At 42.9% G+C, this 12,680-nt stretch overlaps 1 long non-coding RNA gene across 1 annotated transcript in view; it reads right to left on the minus strand.

Moving 5' to 3' along the window:
• The window catches only part of LOC137165829 (uncharacterized), a 32,295-nt gene extending 19,919 nt beyond the window's left edge, over positions 1-12,376 (minus strand). Inside the window, exons 1-2 of the long non-coding RNA XR_010923502.1 lie at positions 12,261-12,376; positions 10,744-10,896 (exon numbers count right to left, since the gene is read on the minus strand). This is a non-coding gene — a long non-coding RNA (uncharacterized lncRNA). The remainder of the gene's footprint in view (positions 1-10,743; positions 10,897-12,260) is intronic.
• Between the last annotated feature and the right edge of the window lie 304 nt (positions 12,377-12,680).

Consider the following 12,680-nt stretch of genomic DNA (forward strand, 5'->3'; position numbering starts at 1 on the left):
TGCTCTTCTTTATACTGGTGCAACCCATTAAATCGATAACGCTACACTGCATTATTAACCCAGGTGTTGCAGGCAACAGACACAGTTGCTAAATAAATCACATGCACCCGGGGAGCCAGGACTGAAATTTTGACCCTTCAGTTCCAAAAACACAAGTTTACTATTTAAACTGAAGTAGAAGTCCACTACAGCCGAAATAAAAATTAAAGGTCAATTAGCATAAATGGGATGAGGGGAAAAAGATTTCAAATCCTTTAATGCGCCAGAGCCTTGAAGTACTTTACACAGTGTACAGCAAATATCAGTTTCCATTTTCAGGTAGGATAGCAGCACTAAGCATCTTAGGCAGACAGGGTCTTGAAATACTGTTCCCATGATATTCATTCCTTCAGGGAGCTAAAGGCATCAGTAGTGTGGACAGAATGAGAAATGCTAACATGTTCTGGGCCCTAGTGTCCCAAGAAACTGGCCAGGGAAACCTGACAAAAATTATACTCAAAAGAAGAAACATGCTGTGCACCTAATCCTTCCCCCCCCCGCAAAACTCCTGGTAATAATAGACAGATGTACAGGCAGCAGAGAGCAAGGACCATGGGAGTATTTTATGATGGGTGAATGTGGGGCTGGAGAGAGAAAGAGAGGTCATAAATAGAGGCCTCACAGGCAGCAGCAGTGAGCACTGAGGCATGGAGACAGCAGCAAAACAAAAGGTTACCATGAAGGTTCCATAGGGGGTGGGTGGGTGTGTGTGGGTGTGTGAGAGAGAGAGAGAGAGCATCCAAGATGCCCAAAGTTTACAGAGTTATGGGCTCCAATAGGTGCCATGGGCATAGGAATAGAGACCAACTAATCTATCACCAACAGAATGCTTGCTGCAGCAGGACAGGTAGATGAATAAGCAGCATGGGTCCCACATGATGAGTCAGAACTTGCAGCACGGCAGATGATGAAGAGGAACATACATTGACTTTTAAGAACAAAAAGTGGTAACCTAACAGTGGTATTAGCCTACTACTAGATGGGCACGGTAAAATTAGCAATAATAATGCAGAAAAGGCAGAAATGTTCAATAAATGTATTTGTTCTGCACTTGGGAAAAACATAAGATGTAGTAATACCATATGATGCTAACATTCTTTCCATTCCACTATCATCTCACGAAAATGTTAAACAGCAGCTACTAAAGTTAGACATTTTTAAATCAGCAGGTCCAGATAATATGCAACCAAGAGCTTCAAAGAGCTGGCTGAGGAGCTTGCTGAATCATTAATGTTTATTTTCAATAAATCTTGGAACACTGGGCTGCTCCAGAGCAATAGAAGAAAGTTAGTGTTGTGCCAATATTTAAAAAGGGTAAACAGGATAACCGAGGTAATTGTAGGCCTGTCGGTCTGACATTAATTCTGGGGGCAACATAACAGAGCAACTGATACAAGACTCGATTAATAAAGAATTAAAGGAGGATAATATAATTAATGCCAATCAATATGGTTTATGGAAAATAGATCCTGCCAAACTAAGTTGATATCTTTTTTTTATGAGATTACAAATTTGGTTGATAATGGTAAAAGTGTTGATGTACTATACTTCGACTTCTACAAGGTGTTTGATGTGGTACCACATGACATTTTGATTAAAAACTAGAATGAGATAAAATTAACATGGCACCCATTAAATAGGGATTAAAAGCTAGCTAACTGATAGGTCTCAGAATGTGATTGTAAATGGGGAACTATTGTTGGGCAGAGTGTTTCCAGTAGGGTCTGGCAGGGATTAGTTCTTGGCCCAGTGCTATTTAACATTTTTATCAATGACCTAGAAGGAAACATGAAATCATCACTGATAAAGTTTGCAGATGACAAATTGGGGAGTGGTAAATAATAGAGGACAGGTTACTGATACAGAGTGATCTGGGTCACTTGATGCCGTTGGCTTGCACCTAGTTTATGTATTTTAATATGGCTAAATTAAATGTACACATCTAGGAATAAAGAATGTAGGCCATACTTACAGGATGGGGGACTCTATCCTGGGAAGCAGTAATTCTGAAAAAGATTTGAGGTCAAGGTGGATAATCAACCGAACAAGAGCTCCCCGTGTAATGCTGTCTCCAAAAGGGCTAATGTGATCCTTGGATACATAAACAGCGGAATCTTGAGTGAGTAAAGAAGTTGTTTTGCTTCTGTATTTGAGACAGGTGCAACCACTGCTGGAATACCATGTCTAGTTCTGGTGTCCACAAGTCAAGAGAATACTGATGAATTAGAGAGGGTTCAGAGAAGAGCCCTGAGAATGATTAAAGGATTAGAAAACCTGCCTTATAGTGAGTTTTAAAGAGCTCAATCTATTTCGCTTAGCAAAGAGAAGGTTAAGGGGTGATTTGATGAGAGCCTATAAGTACCTACATGGGGAACAAATATTTGATAAAGAGCTTTTCAATCTAGCAGCTAAAGTTATAACATGATCCAATACCTGGAAGTTGAAACTAACATTCAGACTGAAAATAAGATGTACATTTTTTAACAGTGAGGGTAATTAACCATTGGATCAATTTAGAATTGTGGTGGATTCTCCATCACTGGCAATTTTAAATCAGGATTGGATGTTCTTCTAAAAGATCTTCTCTAGGAATTACTTTGGAGACATTCTATGGCTGAGCTATACAGGAGGTCAGACAAGATGACCACAATGGTCCCTTTTGGCCTTAGAATCTATGACTCTGTGATCACAGGGCTGATGCTCAAATCAAGGTACTGAGAGGCACCTTGCACCTTCACTCAGCCTTGCACAGGAATTGAGGTGGAATAGTAAAGATGGCTTCGTATCTCCTGTATGCTGGGACTGCTGAAGGCACATACCCCTGGTTGAGAACCACTGATTTAGAGCACCCTGAGTCTAACCTTGTCTTGCATCTCAGTTGCACTGGCACCAAGGGCCATTCCGGCAGCTGGGAATAGTTGGAGCACAGGACACAGCCATTCCCCCCTTCCTCTTCCCAAAATACCCCTAGCATGTTACCTGTTACCAGGATTTCCAATTGGGGGAGGGGACTTGCTGTAAAGCAGACAGTGCTGGCTCTGTGCCAAGAGTGGATTCCCCTATACATTGATGGAATTCCCCTTAGGAGAGTAGGCAAGAGGATAATACAGGGCTTTGCTGCCTAAAAAACACAGTACAAGAAATATTTTTTCTCAGAGCCTTACAAAGTGAGGTGTGTAAGAACCTTATTGATCATGTCTGTGCTGCAGAGGTATCAGTGCAGTGCTCACTAACCTCCCCAAAGTCTATCACTTTGCACTGGATTCTCTGCTGAACTTGGAATGGATTTCCTTTGGGGCCATTGTTTTTGGTTGTTGTTAAATCCGGATTAGGAACTAGGAGGGGAAATCCCCAGAATGTAACAGAGCACATTTTAGAGCCCCTTGGAGCTGCTTTCACTTGTGCCTGTGCTCCTAAGGAGGAGGTTTCATCGCTGCAGCCATTCAACCTGCTTACATACTCCTTCCTCTGTTTATGCAAGTTCCCCACACATCAGCAGCCCAGTCCTGCCCTGACTACGCAGAAATAGGGCAGAGGACACACAATGCTGCCAGTTTTCTGAACATTGCTCCCTTTCAGGGCAGTATGACTTTTGTAGCATCTTTTCTTCACTTCTACCCTGCGCCATGGTATCTGAGCACTACATATTAAAGGATGGATTCTTAAATGCCATTTATACCTCTGCGACAAAGTTAATACTGCAGTTGTTAAGCAGAATGAAGTATTGATTTTTTTTTTTTTTTTTTTGGGGGGGGGGGGGGTTAAAATGACTTGAAAACAAGATATGATTCTGCCTTAAAGCAAAAATCTAGCCTCTCTATTTCATCGCTAGGAAGAGGGAGGGAGAGAGAGATTCCTGCAGAGATTATTGTATTTGTAAGAGTGGGTTTTTTTCCTCTTTGCACATGAACAGTCCATGTGAGACTAAGTACTTTCCATGTGACTAGCTCATTCCCATGCTTGTAGCGTAACAGGGCATTTAAAGCAACAACAGGCAAGGTCAGCGCCTGTTTTGTTGATGCTAACATGAGAACAAACATTGCAAAAAAGATTAGGATTATAAAAATACATATATGTTGCCCAAGTGAGGGTGTCTGCTCCTTTCTGGAGAAGCATTCTGGGATTGCTGGTAACTAATTCTCTTCCTCTCTCTCTAATGCTATCTAGTGCCAGAGAGGTAAGGAAGTCCTCTTGGGGTTGCAATAAAAGAAAGTATTAGCTGAGTCATCAGGCCTGTGAGATACAACAGGGCACTTGACTGCACAACCAACACCATTCAGAAAGGGACATGTGCCCCCCATATAATTTCCTTCTTCCTTGACAGCTGCAGCATATGCTGCTGCCTCATAGCTGCAGTTCCATCTATGCTGCTCCTTTAAAGCAATACGATATCACCACTGAGCAGAGAGCATGCTGTGGCATTGCTTTCCCAGAATGCTCTCTGCTGTTCAAAATGGGCATTCACCGACTCCACCAAGTTCTTGGGTTTGAATGGCAGCTCTGCCAGGGCTTTAACCATACAGCTCCCCACATTCATGAACGTGAGGTGGGTGAGTCATAGAGTTCATGGCCCATGTGTCAAGTTGAGAATATTCTAAAATGAACTAAATTCTGTAACAACTAATATTTGATAAGGTTCGACACTACATATAAAGAAAAATATAGGAGAGGCTCAGATCTAGTTATGGGTACCATCAACTAAGGGGTTGTATTTTTATCTGATGCTCAACAGCAGTTTGGATCTCAACTCGCAGCTAGCAACAGCACCAGAACAGCAGAAATCTCAGAACCACCACCTGGGAAGACGGGCCTAGCACTAGATCTAAACTTCTCAGACTCAGAGGGGAGCAGAGTGTTTGAGGCCCATCTTGAGCACCTGCCAGTTTTGCCTCTGTATTAGATGCTGCTGGAACGGCGATAGTTATAAAACAGCACTTCGCTCCCAGCTTTGATTTTTGGGCTCTTTGCTCTCAGCTGCTAAAGCCCATTGTGAGATATCATTTGGTAATTGAGCTCTATAGTTTTAAAGTGCTGGTGAGAGAAGCTGTATTGACTGACCTGAAGCCTACAGCTCTATTTATCCACAGAGCAAGTACATCATGGGCAGAAAGGAATGAAAGCTTCCGACATACATCCTTCCCCCCTCATTCCTGAACTGGAAGGAACAAGAAGGAAATTGTCTGAGACCCATTCAGTCCTTGGCTTCAAGTTTGACATTTTCAAGCTGCTGCTGTTACAGCTCAAAGAATCATTCCACAGGTGGAATGTGCATTTCACTGCTTCTAGACATGTACTTAAGTGATAGCACTGATGCTATTTACAGCTACTGCTGTTTATCACAGGAAGGGACTCGGATATGAGCCACAGGTACTTGTGATTTTGGTGCAACTGTGACAGGTGACCAGTCCCAGCACAGTCATTCCAGAGAAGAGAAAAATGATTGGGGGGAGGGAAAGAAGAAGGTTTATGCCTGTATGGGGGCCTGTATGGATTTCAGAGTGTCAATGAAAGGAAGGGACTGATCATGACTGTTAGAGCAAAGCATGTGTGGGCAGGTACAGTTCAAGCTGCCCCTATCAGAGGGTGCTCCAATGGTGAAAGTATTTAACATATGTCTATGACTTCAATGAAGAAAAAGGTGTTCTTGACTTGGACTGGCAAACCTTTGTTAGCAAACTCTGGTTAAAACAGTAGTGAAGACAAAGCAACTCAATTTTTCACTTGGGTTAGCAGTTTGAGTTAAAGCCTTTGGGGAGACTGGGGTTGAACTCAAGCTGCTAAATAGAGATAAAAACCGAGTTGCCATGTCTTCACGCTTTTTTAAAAAAACTCATCTTTTACCTGCAGTGAAGAACATACCCTCAGACCCCACAGCAACTGGAGATGCTGCGGATCAGGATATACAGTTAATTAGTAGCTTAACATACAGTAACACTGGTGAAATAGAGCACTAAAACCTCCACTCCAAGTGGTGCTGGCTGACACCCAGACAGAACAACCTGATCAGGCCAATGACCCAATTTATGTTCAGCCTCTTCTTGGTGCACCGGTGCACTAAAGTCAAGATCAGAGCAGCTATCAGCACATTCTAGGATGTGTCATGGTCCAATAGTTCAGGGAGAGACTTGCGTCCTGAGGAGACACACATGCTATCATGAGGGAAGGAACTTTGGTTTGGCTGCAAAGATGATGATGAGTTGTTTATGTTACTGAGATGTAAAGGGACAGTAACTCACACACCAAATCACTGCAGGTGTGAAGAGATGAGATACTAAAACCTGGTGATTCTTGCTTCTATGTGCACTGAACATGAGGCCAGGGAGTAATTATCCCTCATGCTTATAAGACAGGTGCCCAAAACTGGTTCTTAGTGCATGTAAAGTACTGGGAAAGGATGACAGGCTGCCCTTAGTCTCCCAAGCTTCTGATTCTCTAGGGTGTCTACAACATCATATTAGATTAAAATGAGCCTCTATTGCCTATAATGGCACTGGTCTAGCTGACTACATCTTCTTGGGGCTGCTTTTGCTATGGGGTCTGCTAGACAGCTGTAGAGAAACCTGCAACAGGCTGCTTTGTTTCACAGCTGTTTCATTCTGTTTGTGCCTTTTAGCGCAGGGAGGAAAACTGAAACCAATGAAGAAGTTAAAGAGCAGGTTAGGAAGAATCTGGATGTGAAATTAAAAAGTGCTCACTCTGTGACCCTTGAATGCTGTGGCTGTGGAAAGGTGGAGTTATTTGGCAAGCACAGAGCAAAATGAGTGGCAGTTGAAAGGCATGATTTTGATAGACACTAATTATTAAACTGTAATTAGCACAAGAACGCAGTAATCTGTTGATCTCCCTCTTTTACCTCATGATACTATGTCCTGTCAGCTGATGCAACTGAGGGGAAAAACAGCTGGCAGGTTACTTTGTACCTCGGGAATACAAGCTGACAAAGATACAGCAGGTCCCCAAATCAGAAAGCAGGTGTGCTGGAGGGAGAAGGGGGTACTTTAGTAAAATGGGGAAGAGTCAGGGATGCGACAAGATCGAGAGAGAAGGGCCAGGATCCAGAAGCCTGGTTTCATCCCTGCATTGGGCTGCCCAAACTTTCATCCCATCCACCATGGCCTTATGTGCATTGCAGCAGCTGGGGAACAGCCAGGACTTAAGGACCCACAACTCCAGTGCAGCACTTTTGGAAAATCAAGCCCTAGGTGTCTGAAGTTGGGCACCCAAAATTAATAGCACTTTTGAAAACATAGACTGAAGTATGTTAGTAACAAAACAAGGATGAAAATGAGGGTGTAGAGTTATGCTGCTGAAAGTAGTAAGCCCCAGTCCTAACACACTCTCAAAACTTACCTCAGGCTGAGAGGGACATGGAAACTGTCCTTGCACAGCTGACTCTATTACTGAATCTAAAAATGTACTGCTATATATTTATTAACACAGCTGTAGCAGGCAGCCATGAATCAGTGACAAGAAAATGAACCCAAACAAAGCTTTGGAGTATTTTTGACTGCCAGATAATCAGGTCTGAGCTTGGAGTAGTGGACTATCCTGTCCTTCGTTCCTAGTTTCTAGCGAGTAATCATTGATTAGTAAGGATTCAGGGTTTTGGTACATCCTGTGCTGAAACCACTTCTATAAACATTTACTCAGCAAGGTAAAATGATCCCTCTTCCAGACTGGCAACATTTCTGTCCACTGATTTTTGCACTGTTCATTGTTGTTTTTTTATTTAAACAAACCAAGAAGAACCTATATCTAGCTTGAACTGAGGGAGAAAAATTAACAGCTGCCCATACATTTGTGTGGCTGTGAGCATACAAAACTGTTTAATCACTTACAACTTAGGAGGCAGAAAACTGTAAGGTTGGATGAAGTAACTATCCCTTATGGGGGGCGGGGAGGAGGGGGAAGGGAGGAAGGCAGGGAGAGCAATACATTTCACCAAGCCCATTCAAATTCTTGGGGAAAACAAAAAATAAAATAAACCCAACCTTTTTTAGTGGAAATACTTAAAAACAGGAAAACTATAGTCTTCCTTTGTTATTACTGTCTCCCAGCTTTACACTAGATCAGGGGTGGGGAATGTCCGGCCGTATAAAGTCCGCAAAATCATTTGGTCTGGCCCTGGCGGCGGCGGGGAATTCGGCGGCAGCATGGTTTCACGGCGGCGGCGGGGTTCCATGGGGGGGGGGGCAGTGCCCGCCGCCAAAACCCTGCCGCCGTTTGCCCCTTTTCGGCGGCGGGCACTGCCCCACGCCCCCCACAGAACCCCGCCGCCGCTGCCATGAAACCGCGCCGCCGCCGAATTCCCCGCCGTTGCCGAATTCTCCCCCGCCGCCAGGGCCACCATCAGGCCCTTGACAGAAAAAAGGTTCCCCACCCCTGCACTAGATCATTAACTGAATCTATTTAAGTTGCAGAGCAAACAATGGTCACACAACTCTCATTAACGTCAATGGGAATTTCTATGTAGGTCAAAGGTGGTATATTATCCTAAATGTAGCACATGAAGATACAGAGTCAAGTGTAGACTCCTTTGCAAACATTCTTGAGTTACCTTAAGAAATCCAATTACAATGAGCGTAGATACTTGTAATCATGTCAACTTCTTAGTGCCTCTTGCTTCTGTATCTCCAGTATCTAGCAATAAAACTGTAATCAGTGTATATAAACACCACATGAGGGCTGATCTCTGTTGTTATGACCTTTTTCTTCATAAGTAATCCCATCTGCCCTCACGAGTGGAGATAATTGCTAGATCAGATTAGCTCTCACATATTATATTGCACATATCCTGGATATTTTTTCCACTTCCATTGTCCTACAGGACTGACTTAAAGTGCTCAGCACAACAGTTGTGGAGAGTTCTACACACTGGAAATGTCTGAGGAATGGAAAATTCCAAAGATTGTCAAAGCTGTAATAAAGTGTAAATTCAGTCATCGTGATGTGGCAGTTTAATTCCTTATCTTGAGTTGTCTTCAGTTGCCTTATTGAACTGAGTGTCTTAAACTGGAACCAGCAGACTGAAAATTCAGTACACCAGCTGCATATTCAGTAAAGAGAGACAAAATGTCCAGAAGAGAAACACTGAAGGCAAGAAAATCTTTAATTATTATGGAAATGACTTATTACACCAAAGAAACACCATGGTCCTGTTACTAATTCAAATCCAGCCAAGGCTGGTAGAGACCAAAATGGCTGCATCATGACCAATCTGAAATGAGTCGGTGTAAGCTATCCCCACACTGCCTCACAGATATGCCTCCACCCTGATCTGAACAGACCACTTTTGCAATGAGAGGTAGTGCCATGACCTATTTCATTACTTGGCTTCTTGTTTGAGCCTGTCAGAATGAGGGCTTTTTTCATACAAGCACTTCTGTATTAGAAACTGGATCAAGATTTAACATGCTTCATTCACACAGATGCACCAAACAGTCAACAGATAGTGATAACTTTTGGTCATTACTGATCAAGATTCATACTGGTCAAGTGTGGTGGACTTTATGCCACCAGATACACTCCTCTAGGAGCTGGGCAGGCAGAAGTTGGTGCAGATGCAGGATGAGTTTAGCACTAAATGTTTATATTACCTTTTAACCTAATTGATGTGATGGCTGAAATTCACACAGATGTAGGCTGAAAATATACATCTGGCTTTTTCTCTCTTTGTCCTGTTCACTTAGAAACTGCATCTCATTGAACTTCACTCTAAAAAGATCTCAAATGAGACTGGCTGATGTAAAAGAGACCCACTGTTTTTGGCAGGCAAAAACGAAATCCCAAATATTTACAGTATCAGCAAATCGATCAATAACATTTACAATATCATGAATAGGGCCATTGGGTCTACTAGATGAGATGTTCATGGCAGTGGACCCATCCCACTTTGCTGTTAATTTAGTACATTGGATGCCTCTCTTAAAGTGACAAATAGAAACAGTCAGCAGAACTCCCTGGCACTGTTTTGAAAATGAAATGGCAGTCAATCACTAGTTACATAATATTTTGTCCTTCTCTAGGACCTTCTGTCCACAGGTTGCAACACACCTTACAAACAGTAAACTAACTAAGTCACACAACCCCCTATGAAGTAAAGAAGTATTGTCATCTCCATTTCACAAATGGGGAAATTGGCACTGAAAGTGAAATCCTAGCCCCAGTGAAGTCAATAGCAGGCAGGATTTCACCCTGACAGTTTTAAATGACTTTCCCAGAGTCTTAACACTGAAAGTCTATGACACAGCTAGGATAAGGATCCAGATCTCTTGACTCCTGCCTAGTTCCATGCTGTAACCACAAGGCCAGCAATGACCCCGTCATGATATCAGATGGTCCCTTTTCTTCTGAGGATATTATCTTTCCTGACCAGCAGAAGGTTGAAAATGCAAGTACCCCTAATCCAAAATAATGCATTCCCAAACACAATGAGGAAAATAAAGTTTTTCACTGATTGCTTTGTTTCTTTTCTCACATGCCCCACCCTGGGAATCCCCAAAGGCAATGTGATAATCACTGCAGGAAAAAAATAATAGCCTCTCTTTTGCCTTCAAAGCTCTTTCAACAATTTGAGTCTCTCTCAAGCTTTCACTAAACCCTCTTTTTGACCTGCCTCTTCCTATTTGTTCGTATGTGATACCCCCATGCACTATCAGGGGCATTTCAAACTCCCTGGCAGCCGGTGCTGTGGCTTTATTTTACCTGAAGGCTTGAGAAAGGCTTGTTCTTGGGCCTCCTGGAGCACATTCTTGACCTCTGACACAAGGTTAGCCAAGCCTTTCACGGCTGAGAGCCTGCACAGTTAAAAGGTTTTGACTGGTTTTCCTTAGTCTTCTGAAATCGGTGCATACCCAACTGCTTGATACAAAAAGAGAACACGAAAAGGAATGCACTGAAAGTACCAACAGCACCTGAATTTACAATATCCAATGAAAGCATTCAATAAGCACATCTACTACATGTGGCACCTGGTGAAATTGTTCACTTAATATACAGTACACATGGCTGTTCCCTTCACAGTAATTTAAGAGGAGGCTGGTTTTTTAGGTGAAGAAAAAGAATACCTGTCAAAGGAACAAACCTGGCTAAATACATGGGCTCACACAATGGTGTATGTGTTTGTTTAGCCCCCTTTCTCTTTATGTTGTACCAAGCTGCCAGAGCCACTGCAAATTTTCCAACCATCTTACTAGGCCATTTGCATTTAAATTGGTTTTCCTGTCATTATGTAAATCTCTTAGTAAAGTTGAAGTTTCCATTTTTCTCTGGGGAGCTCCAAGGTGGCTCAATCTCAGAACTCCATACCTTGTGATATTGTCCCATTGAGTTAAAAGTAAAACCAGGTGACACACCTCAGGAAAGCTCAAATCTCACAGGTTTTGTTTAGAGATGAGCCAAAGAAGGTAGTGTTCAGATTTAGAATGGAGTTAACCCTGAACTCGGAACCGAGTTTAGACTGGCACCAAAAAGTTTGGGGTTTTTCTCATGAGATTTCTGATCCAAAGAGACCACCCAGACTTGTGAGATTTCCACCATCTGTACAAGAGTTGTGCTGTCTTGAGCTGTATCAATACTGTACCCAGAAAAAGGGATTTCTCTCAGTCTGGGAATTGTGTGGGCAATTTTGAATCCAGACGTTGAGATCGTCCCCTCTGCCAATACCGGTGCACAGGGAAGGAGCGTGTCAGATTTAAAGTTCCATCTCTAGTTTCATTGCAAACTCAAAACTATACTCAGATTCACTGTAAAATTCCTGACCCTAGGCAGATGGTTGGTTTCATGTTGAAATTATGTAAATTTAGATTTGAATGGCAGCTGAATGCGACAGGGCAGCAGTAGCAGGACCCTAGAGACTACTGGTGGAAGGTGGGTGGAGAAACAGATGCAGAATTAGTGGGCCTGATTCAATGACTCATAAGAAGCTCAGCTCAGCAGGTGCAGCCCAGGAGGGGATGAAGCAAAGGTGCCTGCCTCCCAAATTCTGGGCATGGCTGGGTACCTGCTCAGCCCCCAGCTCAAACAAGAGCAGCCCCTCGGGCTTCTTTAATCTACGGTAGTTTCCTCAACTGCCCTGGACTACTCCAGAAACCCAGAATAACCAGAGCACAGAGAGATCAAGCTACAGCCTCTCCCAATTGTGGCATACCCGTCACACCTCCAGTACACCCATATGTGGAGGCCTCTGGGGGAATGAAGCACAGGACCATTATGCCAATTACCTGGGGAATCCCAGCCTGTCAGAGGAATTCCCCACTGGGGGGAAGGGCTGCTTTATATTGGACCAGCATAAAGGAGCTAGAATGTAGCCCATAATCAGGACCAGGTTTCATCTGGAAAATAGAGAGTTAGAGAGATGTTTGGGTGGGTGTATGTATTTAACTTTGAATTTTCCCATTTTTTATTATTTCATCTTTTTAAGCTAAACAGTCTCAACTTCAACTCATCTTAAAGCTTTTGGTCTGGGAAATTTTGCCTTACACTTAATAGTCACATGAGTATAACACTTTCCATCAATCTTTCTCTTGCTCTAATATTTATGATGTACCCATCACAAGGTTAGCTAGGTGCTACCCATTGAAGGATCCTTACTGACTTCACAGGATTTGTTGTAAGATTTCATCTCTCCCAAGCAAATCACT

Source organism: Emydura macquarii, unplaced genomic scaffold (genome assembly GCF_026122565.2).
Source record: "Emydura macquarii macquarii isolate MOO-44397 ecotype Brisbane River unplaced genomic scaffold, CSIRO-AGI_Emac_v2 contig_2768, whole genome shotgun sequence".
In the NCBI taxonomy this organism is placed as follows: domain Eukaryota; kingdom Metazoa; phylum Chordata; order Testudines; family Chelidae; genus Emydura; species Emydura macquarii.